Genomic DNA, 16,740 nt, shown 5'->3' on the forward strand with positions numbered 1-16,740 from the left:
GGGAAAAACCTGAAAATAACATTTTTAGATGCAGTTATAGGGCAATGCACAAACTATGAGCAATAATACACTGAACTTTCATGTCAAACTTTTCAAAGAAATGTACTGATCGGCCATGAATATGAAAAAGAAAAAATAAATCTTATTTAAAATAAACCAGCCATTTAGGATGAAAGGTAAACTAGCATTATTAGTTTGTAATTTTTATTTTTTAATTATACATTGGCAAATTAGAGTTGTATATATGTATGGAGTACAAACGATGTTATAATTTACAAATGTAATGTGGAATAATTTGCTCAAATATATTCATTTATTTAAAAATAGTCAAATATTTTGCATAAAATTTTAAAGATTTTTGAACAGTTAAATTTTTTCCCTGTGCAAGATATTATCTGGCACTGAGTAAAATAGAAAACAATATCTTCTCAAAAGAACCTATTAATCTTGGGACTAGCAGTTAGTGTAATGGCTATGTTGCTGGACTCCCATGTAGTTGACCGCGATTTGAATCCCAGACCCGGTGGCTTAAACTCACACCGGGCGCATGTGCGTGTGTGCCCAAGATCCCGAGAGGAGAATGGAGGAGAAGGGATTGCAGCGTGGCCATCCCCCCGGGGGGCGGGTGGGTTGATTTCTCACTTTCTGTCTCTCTCTGTCTGTCTGGCGAGTGCACGCGCTCTATAGCAACAACCTCTCCAAAAAAAGGGAAAAAAAAATAAAGAACCTATTAATCTAAATAAATTAGAAAACAAACATGTAAGTAAGTAAACAATCATACTAGGGGGTTACAATAGGCTTTTGAATAAATTATTTTGGGGGAAGCAAACAATTCAACTTAGGGAAAATTTAGCAAGACACAAATTTTACATGACTCCTAAATGAATTTTGGAAGCTCAGTCTAGATAGGAGGTAAAATGAGAAAACACAACATGAGTGAAATGACAGAGAAATAATAGAATATGGCATATTTAAGCAAAATAAATGTGTATTTGTCACATTGTGTATTTATATTTCTGTGTACATGGTATATCTGTTTAGTATAAAGTGTGCTGTGAGAACAATAACATATAGGTACAGCTGAACTACTTGGATCTTGTATACCATGCAAAGAAAATAAAAGAGAAAAGATAAACATAAATTGGAAAAAAATAGTGAGGTGTTTAAATGATAGATTTTACATATTTTGGATTTAAAAAGGATATTGGCGGCGGAAAATGAATACAGATTTATGGGAGTATTCACTGTGTAAAGATGACCTGTTTGAGGGATATTAGAAAAATCTAAGCAAGGTTTAAAAAGACAGAGTACAGTTAAAGTTACATGTGAAATAGAATAGATAGGGCTTGGTGTCCTGAAATACCAAAATGATATTTTGTAATAACTGCAAATTATTGCAGTAAGAAACTCTAGGGAGCAGTAAATAACAGAGAAGGGAGCTATGCTGCCCTAAGTTCATTTTTTTTAAGGACGAAATTGCAAATGGTCAAAAGTAAAATCTGAGTCAAATATTTTCATTTGTTTATAATGAATAGCCTGAGAAGAATGGAGAAGGGATTGTGGTGGTCATTCCCCCAAGGGATGATTTCTCACTTTCCCTCTCACTGTCTCTGTCTCTCTCTTCTCTCTCTCCAGTAAGTGCACACCCCCTAAGGGAAAAATCTCTACCCCCCCAAAAAAGGAAGAAACAGTTGTAACAGAAAAATATTGAACAGAAAGTATAGAGCGTTCCCAAATACCTCATTTCCCTTACACACATTTTCCCTATTATTAACATCATATTGGCATTGCATTTGTGTAGTTAAAATTAATTAACTAATAATTAGTAATAAAGGCATAGTTTGCATTGTAATTTATCCATTATGCTGTAAATACTATAGGTTTTGACAAAAGTTTCATTACTATGTGTACCAGTATAGCATCATACAGAATAATTTCACTGCCCTAAAAGTCCCCTGTTCTCCATTTACAATTGTTTCTCCTCCACCCCTACCTTCTGCCCTGAACCTCTAGCAACCTCTAGTATTAGCTTTTATAGTTTTGCCTTTTCCAAAGACCATGTAGTTGAAATTATACAATACATAGATGTTTCAGATTGGATTATTTTCATATGGCTTCTAGCCATATGCATTTAAGGTTCTTGTTTGTGTCATCATAGCTTGATAACTCATTTCTTTTTTAGCCTCTTTTATGGATGTACCTTTGTGTGTATATCCATACACCTATTAAAGAGCATCTTGATTGCTTCAAAAATTTAGCACTTTTAAATAAAACTACTATAAACACTCGTGCAGGTTTTTGTTTGAACATAAGTTTTATTTATTTTATTTATTTTATATTTAATTTTTTTGAGAGTTTTTTGCTATAGGATGGGTGCACTTGCCAGAAAGACAGAGAGAGACAGAGAGACAGAAAATGAGAAATCACCTTCCAGGGGGGATGGTCACATCACAATCCCTTCTCCTCCATTCTCCTCTCAGGATCTTGGGCACCCACACACACGCACCCAGCGTGAGTTTAAGCCACCGGGTCCGGGACTCGAACTGTGGTCGACTACATGGGAGTCCAGTGACATAGCCATTACGCTAACTGCTGGTCCCATGAACTTAAGTTTTCACATCATTTGCATAAATAACATAATACAATTGCTGAATCACATGCTGAGAATATGTCTAGTTTTATAAGGAACTGCTGAACTATCTTCCAAAGAAGCTCTACCATTTTGTATTGCCACCAGCAATGAATGAGTTCCTGTTGCTCCTCTTTCTAAGCCAATATTTAGTGTTTTCAGTGTTTCAGGTTTTAGCCATTCTTAACAGTTACTAGTGATATCTCATTGCTATTTCAACTTTCAGTTGCCTGATGTTCTATGATGCCGAGCACTTTTTCACATGCCTACTTGTCATCTATAAATATTCTTTGTGTGTCCCTTCAGATCTTTTGCCCACTTTTTAATGGGATTATTTTCTTATTATTGAGTTTTGAGAGGTTTTGTATAATTTAGATGCCAGTCCTTTATCAGGTGTATGTTTTGCAAAGATTTTTGTCCCAATCTCTAGTACATCTTTTCATTTTGTTAATAATATCTTTTTTATTTATAATTCGTTATTTACGTTTAGTTGGACATCTTTACTGTGTACCAAATAGATTTTCAAGACATTTATGCAATGTGTGGTAATCAAATCAAGGATATTACCATGTACTTTGCTTTCAACAAAGAACCTTACATTCTGGTGTCTGTTAAACTCCTTTTTCCTGAGCTTCTGCCATCTCATCCCACTCTTGATCCTGCTCTATTTTTTATTTGAATGAAATCTAACTTTTTTTCCCCACGGATTGGGTTTTTGATGCTGTATCTAAAGAGTCATCATTGGGCTACTTGGTGGTTTGATGGTTAAAGCAACTGGATTCCACCAACTATACAGCTTGAATCCTGGACCAAACTGGTTGAAAAACATGCCAGGCATGAGTGTGTGTGTATGTGTGTGTCTAAAATCCTGAGAAGAGAATGGAAGAGATGTGACCATCCCTCAAGGGTGGGGGATGATTTTTCACTCTCCACCTTTGTTTCTCTTGAGCAAGCACACACACCATATGGTAAAAACATTTTTTTTTTTTTCAAAATGGTCATCTTTAAAACCAGCTGGTAGCATAGCAGTTAAGGTGCTGGACTCCCACATGGCTAACTGTAGTTCGAGTTCCTGAGCTTGTGGCTTGAAAATCATGCCAGGTCAATGTGCGTGCATGCCCCAAATCCCAGGAGTAAAGTGGGTGGAGGAGAAGGAATTACAGCATGATCAGCCTCCCTGGGGGAGTGATTTCTTACTTTCCTTCTCACTGTCTCCGGTCTCTCTCCAGCAAGCACACATGTCCTGTGACAAAACCTAAAAACAAACAAAAAATGAGTCATTACAAAATGCAAGGTCAGAAAAGTTTTCCCCTATGTTTTATTTCAAGATTTAATCATTTTGCATTATACATTTAGGTCTGTGATCCATTTTGAATTTATTTCTTTTGGAAAGTATACAATTTGTTTCGAGATTAATTTTCTACAAATAAAATCACTTAAATAGATGTTGCAATATACAAATAATGATATAAGGGTGAAATTGGTAGATATTACAAAGTCATATATTCATCCACATGGGATTTAAAAATAAAATATAAACTAAAGAAAGGGGGGGGAAGTGCGGCATTTAAGAAAGGGGATGTGATCTTTGTGGATTATGAAGATGAAACCAATATCCTCAATTCCTACTGTCTTTTCATCTTCCCAGAAAAAATATGTACATTCCAGATTTAAAAATATGTAATCCACATATCTGTATTGTAATAATACCTGTATTTGTGATCAACATATTTTTAAAACTGGAAAATTCAGTCTAAACATATGTAAGGAGAAGTTAGGAGAGCACCTGAGATGTATTCAAGAATCTTGACCAAATTAATCACAAGAGAGTTCTTAATTAGCTTAACAGTTGCATCACTAAGATGCCAGTGAGGTTTTTTTTATCATTATGAAACATTTGAATTGAGTCAGAAGGTTGAAGATGGAAAAATGTTTTCCTGATTTTCATAAAGAGAAAGGGGAACTTTTGTGTTATGTCTTGCAATTTCAGTAAAATTACAGAGTGAATCATTAAATATCTTGTTGGCTGTTTTGAAATGAGATCATGAGCACTGTTTTCAACATTTTCATGCACTTTATAACTGAGGTTCTAGACTAATAAATACATCAAGGAAATAGAGTGGTAGGGTTTTCAGATGGGAAGCTTGCGAGCATTGTGATGGGATGCTCATGTTTTGGGCCCAGATCTCTAAGATTAGAGTTCTAGCCTGAGACAAAAATAAAGCCACAGCCATGAGAAAAGCATGGAAGGTAGAATTTTAATAGTATGCCCAAAGGAGTCCAAGTGGGTAGATTGCCAGGTGGCAACTGCACCAGGAATGGGGTTAGGTATTACTTTTATTGTAGGATCTTGCCATGAATACTAGGAGGGAAGGTCTGACACTGTAGCTGGATCTATTGTTTGTTTTTGCTGGCTTTTGTTGTGCTTGCACACTTCTTGCCTGTTAAAGGCAATTCAGGTGCTCAGTTGTGGGAAGGGCCAGTTTTGCCCATACCAGTCTAGCACTACCAATGGAAGGTGAAATACCAGTTGAACAGCTGAGTACTTGTGCACACATGCATTGTTGCTAAAAGGAAAGAAAGTTAGATGCCCCAGGTATTCTAAAGACAGCTTAATCAGTAAAAGTCAGAAAACCTTTTTTCCCATTGGCCTCAGGGCTCGGCTGCATCCTCTGATAATAAGTGATATGTCTGATATCCTCTTTGTTGGTGTCTTGGGACCCTTGCTCATTACTATCTGACTACCTGTAACAGCAGAAATGGTACATCTGTAATTTGGTCAAACAGTTTTACTGTGTCTTTCTGGAAAAGATGAAGAAATCTGAACTAGAGGATAATAATGCTAAGTTGACCTCTAACTGGTTGAAAAATCTTATCTTAGATAATGCTTATCAGCCTAAATATATTCACCAATATTATACCACAGTTATTTCCCCTATTAATATATATCAGCTCTTTTATATTTTTAAAGATTTTTTGTTTTTGCCATGAGGTGTGTGCACTCACCAGAGAGAGAAAGACAGAGACAGAGAAAGGGTAAGTGAGAAATCATCACCCAGGGGGGATGACCGCACCACAGTCCCTTCTCCTCCATTCTCCTCTCAGGAATTTGGGCATGCATGCACATTGTGTCCAGCATGATTTTGAAGTACCTGGGTCTGAGACTCAAACTGGAGTTGGCCATGTGGGAGATCAGTGCCTTAACAACCGTGCCAAATGCTGGCTCGTATACCGGCTCTTTAGGAGGATATGGCATTCTGGTATAATTTGTATATGACATTAGGATGGATAGAAGACTTAGTATGTTAGAACCTACACACACACACACATACACACACACATAGTTTTTGCTATAAAGTTTTGCTTGCCAGAGGCAGAGAGGGAGAGCACAAGAGAGAAAGTGAAAAAAAATAGTTATGCCATAATTCATTCTCCTTCATTCTCTTCTCAGGATTTTGGGTGTGTGCACACTTGGCCTGATAGTTAAGGCACTGGGTCCACACTTGAATCACAACGTTGGTCATGTGGGATCTAGCTACCCTAACCACCACACCACTGGCTGGCCCAACCAAGCCAAAACTATATTTTGATATATCAGAACATTAGTTGAATTATCCAAATGAAATCTATTAGAGATGCATGTAAAGTCTAACTGTTGTATTGATAGTTTTATTTATGCACAATGTAGTTGAGAAAATGGATTGTTTCTTATTTAAAAATAACACTTGGTTTGCATGTGAGGGGTACATTTATTTGACTTCAAATAGTAGAATGATTCTGAGTACCAACAGCGATAAAAGATCAGCATCCCATGTAATACCTAATATAACAGAAACATCTACCAAATAGAGCTATCAAGGAATTAAATGGACTACTTTGGCTTGTTGTGTACAATCATTAAGGTCTGATTTCAATGGCCTTGACAGTATTTTTTACTTCATGTAATTGTTTGTCAGAAAATTTATTCAAAGTACTTTAAAATACATATTCATGGTATACCAAATCTTATCCAGTTTGTTCTCATCACTGGCTTTCAGCATTATCTCCACAGTTGCATACATACTAGTATACTCAGGCAAAATCATTCCCATGCTGTTCTCTGAGAAAAATACTTTATTAATATTGGAATATTCTCTTTTCATTGTTTATCAGGGTATTGTTGTGTAATACAATGGTTAATTGCCAGGCTACTTTATTTTGCATTAGCCTGGACACTGCTCTTTAATAAGACAATGGGTTACATTTTAACAATTACAGTTCTATTCATTGAGATGAAGACATGTTTGCATGCCAACAATAAATGAGGGACAAAAACAATTTTGTTGAAAGGCTGAAGCGGGAACAGAAACAGTAAGTGTAAATTCAATCATTAGAATCATTACTTCCAAGCCAGTGAGGATTTATTTTTATTGGCAGTAGCTGTTAGCCCATGTTGATGATGCTGGAAAAAATATTCTATTTTCTGAGAAAGATGTTGCCATAATTTACCCTGGCAATATCTTAATCCTCTAGAAAGCACAAGATTAATATCCAATAGTGAATAAGCATGCCTATGTTGATATCAACAGAATAGCACATTTAACTGATGGCTGATGTCCTATCAGTTAGGATTTGCACATTATAAAACCACAAATATGTTTTAAAAAGTAGTGTATTGGGCTTATGTCCATTTTCCCCCCTTTTTCAAATTTGTGAAAGATTCTTTGTTCTAAAAAGTCCATATAATGACTGTGAATAAAAAATAATATTTAAAATTAAAATTACATAATTTTAAATCTATAATTTATGAATTATAGATTATTATAATTTGCAGATTATAAATTATAATAGTGTATCTGACTATTGGTGCATTTTCAGCCCTTCAATCAAATTAGCTTCTATACACACTGGGAAACATTATAAAAATATTGTCAGGATTTGCCAGGTTTCTTTCCTTTTTTTAAAGTTTATTTGCTAATTTCTTCATCTGAGAGAGAGAGACATACTCCAAACAGGGTCTTCACGCCACAATTATCCCCAAGTCTCAGCCAGCTCATAGTATAACCATATATACACACTCAATATGCAGAGGGAGGCTGCAGGACATAAACTGGAAACCGGGACCAGCAGTTGGTGAAATGGCTATGTCACTGGACTCCCACGTAGTCAACCATGGTTTGAGTCCCAGACTCGGTGGCTTAAACTCAGGCCGGGCACGTGTGTGTGCGTGCCCAAGATCCCAAGAGGAGAATGAAAGAAAAGAGATTGCTACGTGGCCATCCTCCCTGGGGGGTGATTTCTTGCTTCTTGTCTCTCTATCTCTCTCTGTTTTTCTAACGAGCGCACGTGCCCTATAGCAAAAACCTCTCCAAAACACAAAAATAAAAATAAATAAACAAACAAACAAGCAGACTGGGGACCTTCCTATGTAGGATCAATGACATTACTGCTGTGTACCTTTTAGCCCCTTACTAGATTTGTTTCGTATCTAGTTAGGTACCCTCACTTCTTTCCTCTGGAATGGCCATAATCTTAGCCCAGTTACTTCACTGACAATTTTACTGTATTAGATATGTCACAAAAAAATCTTTACTGTAGACCAGATTTCTGTTCTCACTGATCATGCACTTGTAGAAACCACTTGCCTGGATTCTGACATTTTGTATCCCAGTCTAATTTTTAGTATCCTGATACACTTGAAGTTGGCCTGGGACCCAACTCTAATTCTGAAATATGATGCATTAAGATATTACTCTACCTATTTGCATTCATCTTCTTTTGCCCCTAAAACAAATTGCTACAAGCTTCCTGGATTAAAATCATGGAAATCTATTATCCTAAACTTTCATAAATCAGAAGTCAGACACTGGTCTAACCAGTTTATAAATCAAGGTAATGACAGTAGTGCATTCCTTTCTGGGAGTTCAAGGGTTGAACTGATTTTCTTTGTTTTTCCAGCCCCTAGAGACTGACTGCATTCCTTGACTCATGACTGCCTTCCTCTGCCTTCAAAGCCAGCCAGCACAGTGGACTGAGTCCTTCTGAGGTAAAATCACACCAACATACCCTTTCACCTCACTACTACTTTTAGGGACCGTGATGATTTGTACCTACTGATATAATCTAAAATAATCCTATTTTAAAGTCAGCTCATTAGGAACCTTAGTTCCATCTCCAGCCTTAACTCCCCTTTACCATGTAACCTTATAAATTCACAGGTTCTAGGGATTAGGACAGGGACATTTTTAGACATCATTATTCTGCCTACCACATTTAAAATAATATATGAGTTTTTACTCATATCAAAATAGACTTATGAGGAACTAGATTTACCTTCCTACCTGAAACAAATAAAAATTCAGATAACATATATGAAATAATAATTTGCAAACATTGATCATCAAGTAGACAGGGCAGTGATCCCTAAGAAAGAGACAAGAAGCAAGGTGGATCCTGTGGATTATTCCACTTATTGTCTAGAAAGAGGTTATGGGCTTCAGTGTAGAAAGCAAGAACCCAGACAAAGCCAGAAATTATCTGAGTTGATAGGATAGAAATGTGAGTCTGGGAAGATTCAGACAGCTAAAATTCACAGAATGAAATAACAGGCAGAGCTTCACAGAGATAGATCCCAAGGTAAGAGGATGGTCTCCCTAGAGTCTTCTGCTAAGTACTGATTAGTGTGTGCATGTGACGAAACTATCTGAAACCAAGTAAGTACACATCCAAAAAAAGCAGAGGGGAAAATATCAATAATTCAGCTTCACAAGTAGTTTTTGTTCCCACAAGCCAGAAGTGGCAAGCCTTATAATATATTAGAAAGAATACTCTAGAGGATCTTGCCTCAGTAGAGACACAAGATTAATCCTAGAATAAAGGCTACTCTAGTCCTACCTAAAAAGTTAAAGACAAGCCTCCAAAGTGGAAATCCTTTACAAATGCCACATGTGCAACCAAGAAGAAAACTAAAAACTAAAGAATCTTTTTGGTGAGGCCAGCAGATGCCATGGTAGTTAGGGTACTGGACTTCTACATAGCTATTTCTGTGGTTTGAGTCCTGAAACCAGTGACTTGGAAATAAATTCTGAGCACATGTACGTGTGTGCCCAAAATCTTCAGAACACAATGAAAGAGAAGGGACTGTAGTGTGGCTATCTCCCTTGGAGAGGGGCGTGGCAATTTCTCGCTTTCCCTCCCTGTTTCTCTCTTTGACAAGAGCATGAACCCTATGGCAAATTAAAATAATAAAATCGGAATACGATGCTATCTAGCTCTTAACAGGAAAAAGGGGAAAAAAGAAAAAAGAAACAAATTGGTAATCCACGAAGAGTTACAATGCATGAAAAGCATCAGGACAATATGACACATATAAGAACTTAATGGAAAGAAGTTTCACAAAGGCTAGGAATAATAGAATTAATAGAGAAGGACATTAAAACTATTGTTATGACTATTTTATATGCTAGAAGAAGGTAGGGGAAAATTGAACATGTCAAGTACAATAGATAATATATATGAAAACACTCAAAAAATCTCTAAGAAAAATACAATGTATAAAATGAAAAAAGATTGTCGCTGGACTCCCACTTAGTTGACCGTGGTTCATGTCCCAGACCTGGTGGCTTAAAACTCACGCCGGGCGCATGTGCGTGCGTGCCCAAGATCCCGAGAGGAGAATGGAGGAGAAGGGATTATGGCATGACCATCCCCCCTGGGGGGGGCGTGATTTCTCGCTTTCTGTCTCTCTGTCTCTCTCTCTGTCTGTCTGGCGAGCGCACGTGCCCTATAGCGAAAACCTCTCAAAAAAATTTTTTTTTTTTTTTGTCCAGGAGTAAGACAGTGACACAGTAGTAAGATGCAATTCTCTCTGTAGCTAACCCACATGGTAAGGTTCCAGGTTCATGTCTGGAAACCTCACTGAATATTATGGGCATGTGTGTGTTCATGATCTAGGCCTGGCTGAAGTGGGGGATGGATGGCAGTTTGAGGACATTGTTGGGGGTGTGTGTTCTCTACTTCTTATTATCAAAGAAATAAATAAATAAACTTTAAAATAACTTTTTTTTTTTCAGACACACAATAGCTATAGAAACTAAGAACCAGAAGATTGAATTTACAGGGAATATTTAAAGAAGTTTTTAGTCAGACAAAAAAAAATACCAAATGGATATCTTGAAATACATAAAAGAATAATTATCACCTAGAATATGTGAGTAAAAATAAAAAGTTTATTTTTAAAATTTATACTTTATATAAAATTTAATTGCTTAAAGCAGAAGTAATACAATGTAATATGGGTCTTACACACTAAGAAGTAAAATGCATGATAATAGAGCAAAAGGTAGGGGGAAGAAGAGGAAAAATGTGTTGTAAGTTAAGGTTTTCGTGACCTTATATAGAAAAGGATATTATTAGAAGATAAATTCGGAAAACTTTAAGTTGTATATCATAAACGGTAATCACAAAATGTTTTACTTAAAATGCAAAAAATGGAGGTCAAATAGTCTACAAACAAAATTAATTCAATATACACAAAGCATAGATCCTTGTTTCTATTAATATTTTACAATGAAATGACCCAGGGTTCTTTGAACTATGGCTGATTCTGTGTCAGTATCAGAAAATTCACGAGATGAGCCTAGAGCATCTTATATTACCTGACAGTCAGGAAGTGCTCGAAAACAAAACAATTGAGAGAGGTGATGTCAAAGGGATATAGGAACCATCTGAAAAAAAAAATCTCCTCATAGGCAAATTTGGAATAATTTGAGCAACAAAATAAATAACAGTATCAGATTATAATCTAGACTATAAACTTAATATCCCCAAATCTGCTGATATCAATAAATGATTGACTAACGTATAGAAAATCTTCTATACAAAAGAATACCAAATAATTTGTCTAGATTCTCCTTACTGAAAGAAGTAGCACATAATTACTTGAATGTTGCCAAACTTTCACAGTTTGATTTTCTTAAAATTTTGAATGTTGATCTTTCCCACTACTGCTATATAGTATGTGAGATATTCAACACTTCTTATTATAAAATGGATTTGAAGTAGCTCATTTTGCTCAACTGTAGGTGAATGTAAGAGTTCCGAGTCCATTTAAGGTAGACTAGGCTAAGCTATGCTGATGGGCAGGTTAGGGGTATTAAATGAGTTCCCTACTTAAGATATTTTCAATTTATTTTGGCTTTATAAGTCTCCAACATTACTGTAAATTGGTGAGCAACTGTATATGCAGTCTTTTTATTGACTTTTTAGTTTTCTGGCATACCAGCATGATCCACTTTTAGCATGTGCGTTTCTTGTCATGGATAAAGAAGCAGACATTTCTCTAAAGAATTTCAGTTCCTTTTAGTGGGGAATCCCAAATCAACACCAGAATCTTAATTGTATTCGTTATTAGTGGTATACCATTGCTTCTCAGAACTTTAATGCATACTGATACTTCCAATTCACATTAATGCTACCTTCAATTATTCTCTGTCTCAGTTTCTCTCTATCTCTATGGAGAGCACATGTGCCCTATAGCAAAAATCTCTCAAAAGAAAGAAAAAAAAGAGAAGAAAGAAAGAAGAAAACAAGAAAGAAAGAGAAAGAAAGAAAGAAAAAGAAAGAAAGAAAAAGGAGAAAGAAAGGAAGAAAAATATGCTGGGTGCTCATGTGTGTGCCCAAAATTCCTAAAAGGAGAAATTAAGGAGAGGAGATTGTGCCATGGTCTTCCCCAAAGCAGGTGCTTTATTACTTTTCTATTTTCTCTCTGTCTCTGGTGGGCACACGTGCCCTCTGGAAAATTTTAAAAAGTTAAATTTTTGTTGTTTATTGTCTGGTTAGCACAGTTTTCAAGATTGATTCATGCTGTAGCATTTATTATTAACTCATTTCTTCTTCTGGCTGTATAATATTCCATTATGATGCTGGGTGCTGGGTGATTAGACCCAACACTTGTGGAAGTTCTTGTCCAATGCTTTCAAAGAATTAGAAACACAAACAAATGTAGAGGATAATAAGCACATTTTATTAGGAAAGTGCCAAAGCTTCTAGCTAGATGAAAGAGGGATCCAAATGGGTTAGTCCTTAGAAGTAGGAGTAGCCCAGTTATATAGACCATGAGAAAGACAAAACAAACAAACAAACAAACAACAAAAACAAAACAAAAACGTGAAGAAAGCTATTTTGTCTAAGGAGATAAGAGGGGGAAGACTAATGTGGGAAACGACTACTATGTTTTAAGAGACGCTAGAGCTAGTGCGGGTGTTTTGTGCCACCAGGGAGACTATGACTAATAATCGTCCTTGAGTTAGACAGTGTTGTCTAATTTGTCTTTTGCTAGTCTTGCCAGCAAGTAGCCATACATTATTATTTTTTATTGAGAGGTTCTTGCTATAGGGCACGTGTGCTCGCCAGAAAGACAGAGAGAGACAGAGAGACAGAAAGCGAGAAATCACTCCCAAAGGGAGATGGCCATGCTGCAATCCCTTCTCCTCCATTCTCCTCTCAGGATTTTGGGCACGCATGCACACGTGCCCGGCGTGAGTTCTAGCCACCGGGTCCGGGATTCGAACTGTGGTTGACTACATAGGAGTCCAGCAACATAGCCATTACACTAACTGCTGGTCTCACATTTTTGAAATATATGAATGAAGAGATATTGTTCAAGGTCCTTCTCTCTCCTGCTCTCCAGACCAAGAAAGAGTATGCTCTTGGTTTGGAATGTAGAAATGATATGAAAACTGTAATGCTAACTTCACTTGTCATTCTCTCAAGCAGGCTGCAAGTGGCTTTCTGTGTAAGCAAGTAGTGAAAGCTAAAAGATTTCTAGAAAAATCAGCAAAGGATTATTATTAAAGGCTTGACTACAGTGACTCCCCCTTGTCTTGTATTCGCCATTTTGTGGACTCCTAACCCTGTGTACCTAGCTAGAAATCTTACTTTTATCTGAGTTGTATGGATATACCTAGGTTTTGTTAGATTTCATCTCTTTGGCTTCATTTGTAAACATGTAAAATATATTACATGCTATGAAATTAAAGACCATATAAAAATAGAGTATTCAGATAAGTCTTTCTAATTATGATTCAAAATATGAATGAAATAAATAACAGTAAATTTGAACTTACTAAATTGCAAAAGGAAAAGCAAATATCACAAAGTTAAAATACAAATACAATACAGAGAAAATAGCTGCCACCTTTATTGTAGATAAAGGGACAAACTTTCTAGTTTAGAAAGAGCTCAAAAATCAAGAAAAATACAGAAGCTCAGCAGTAAATTCAGGAGAATATATGAAATTGCCATTATGGTAGGTTGAGAAGTATGCAGTTTGTGCTTCCCCATGGCCGCAAAGAATTGAAGGGCAGGAAATAAGCTGAGCACAGGGTTTATTGAGAGAAAAAAAGAAGAGAGATGTTCCACAGATGAAATGGGCCAGGGTGAAGAGAGACAAGTATGTCCCAGGTTTATTGAGATACATTCCGTAGACAGAACAGGCCAGTGCCAATGGAAGCAAGTAGGCACAGTCTGCTTTCCAGGGTCTGTTTTTATTCTGTTTTAGACTCTTTGTTTAGTCAAAATGTGTGCCCCAAGGTCTCTTCCAGCTTGCTACTTTTACCTTATTTTCCTTATTTTATGTTGAGAGTTTGGTGATGTTACAAAGTAAACAGTTCTAGGGGCCCTCCTTATCCCTTTGTGTTCTTGGCCTTCTAACCAACACCTGGCAATAAATAACTTGCAGAAATTTACTAAAAAACAGCTTTTGAGGTTTGTTTTAATATTTAGGATTCATTTAAATTCTGTTCTTGTTAGGACAGTGTCCTCAGACACCATGATTTTTTTTGTTAAAGATTTATGCATTTATTTATTTATCTATTGTGATTTTTAAACTTCTGGGTCTGGAACTTGAACTATGGTCAGCCATATGGGATTCCAGTGCCTTAACCACCATGCCATCTACTGATCTCAACAACATGATTTTTATAGCCATATAGTCCTGGCTTCCTATAGGTTGTAGTAACAAATTATCAGAAGTTTCATGTATTAAATAAACAGAAATACAGTCTCTCACCATTCTGAAAGACAGGAGTCCAAAGTCAAAGTGTCAGAAAGTCCACATTCTCTTTGGAGGCTCTAGGACAGACTCATATCTTGCTACTTCCAGTTTCTGGCTCCATGGGTTCTTTGGTTTATGGCTGCATCATTCCAATCTCTGCTTCATCTTTGCTTTCTTTTGTCCTGTCTTATGTCTCAAATCTCTGTTCCATTCTCTTATAAGAACCGTTGTCTTTGGATTTAAGAAAACCACTTACATCATCCAGGATGATTTCATCTCAAGATCTTCATTACATGTGAAAAGGTGCTTTTTTTCAAATAAGGTAATATTCATATTTTTCACAGTATCCAAGGATTATGGGTAGGTATAATTTTTTTTTTTTTTTTTTTTTAATTTGCCAGAGGGTGTGCGTGCTTGTGGGAAAGAAATCAAATGAGAGATCATCCTCACACCCGAGGATGATCTCCGTACAATCCCTTCTCCTCCATCTTTCCCTCCTTTGGGGATTTTGGACACTCATGCACAGGGGCCAGGTGTGTTTTTCAAGCTGCCAGGTCCAGGACTTGAACCATGCAGTTGGTCATGTGGGATCCAGCCACTTTAACCCCCACACCACATGTTGGCCCTATAGGCATTTTTTTTATGGGGCTATCTCTCAACCCATTGTAGGGAGAATTTACTTTCTTGTCTTTTCTAGCTTACAGATACTGTCTATATTTCCTATATTGTGATCCCTTTCCATCTTCTAAGTAAGAACTGACCAGCTGAGTCTTTCTCATGTTGCATCACTCTGACTCTGTCTTTTCTGTTTTCCACTTACACATGCAAGATGCCTGTGGTTACATTGGCCCCACTCAGAAAATCTAGGATAATATTCCCCTCTCGAGGTAAATTTATTAGGCAATTTGTTTCTATTTATAATCTTGATTCCCTAATTTACTCGCATGTTCCAGGGAGAAGGAATTGGGTACATTTGGAAGGTCATTATTGTGCCTACCATTCCGTAGGAAGGTAAGATAGCCTCTTCTCATCAGAGAGACACATGTGTTATTATTAAGCCTGTTCTATATTCATGATGTAATCAGTCATCTTTAAGTTCCAGTCAAATTATTGTCAAATCTATTTCTGAAATCACTGCACAATACTGATGTATTCTTTTTGCAAGAAGGCTGTAGTTAAAGAATGCTTATTAAATTTAATCACACTTGGATTGCATCACATGTAACTTTATACGCAACTTTGGTAACATTTACGCATGCACAGAGATTTTTTTTTTGTTCTTTGAAGTAAAAACAACTCAGAGGATGTTGAGCTACATTATATTCATTTAATTAAATTATTTTTAACTATAGGCAATTAATTACATTATTTTTAACTATAGGCAAATAGAAGTTGCATTTAAAAATAATAATGCAGAGGTACCAACGGGAGTTTCAACTGTGAATAATGCAGAGGTAACATCGGGAGTTTCAACTGTGAAAGTTCCCGCAAAAGGAAAGTCAAGTTTCGTTTTGTCTTTATTTATAGAAATGAAAAGTTGTGAGTTCATTTCAATGTTATGCTCTCATTAATGATAATTTTGTTATTAAAATAGAATTACTATAGATATTTTTATTGACTTAACATAGTATTATAGTTTTAGTGAACCTTCTAAATAGATTTTCAAATCTTCAGAACTAGGATACTTTAATACATGGGAGGTTTGATCATTTACTAACATTTTGTATTATTATTGTATAATTAGAGCTATCCAAAGTTTATGCACTGAAATATTTTTTGAAACATAATTTCCTGATTTATATTTTACCAACCTAGGTATAATTTTACTTAATGTGATTACTTTAACATAAATCTAAAAAAAGTGCCCAAATCAGATATCCATATGATCAAATGTTGTGTTGAAAAAAAAGGGCAATTAAAATAAGCAAATGTGGGACCAGCAGTTGGCGTAATGGCTATGTCACTGGACTCCCAACTAGTTGACCACGATTCAAGTCCTGGACCCGGTGGCTTAAACTCACGCCAGGTGCGTGTGCGTGTGTGCCCAAGATCCCGAAAGGAGAATGGAGAAGGGATT

This window comes from Tupaia chinensis, unplaced genomic scaffold, assembly GCF_000334495.1.
Source record: "Tupaia chinensis unplaced genomic scaffold, TupChi_1.0 Scaffold143996_1, whole genome shotgun sequence".
Classification (NCBI taxonomy): Eukaryota; Metazoa; Chordata; class Mammalia; order Scandentia; family Tupaiidae; genus Tupaia; species Tupaia belangeri.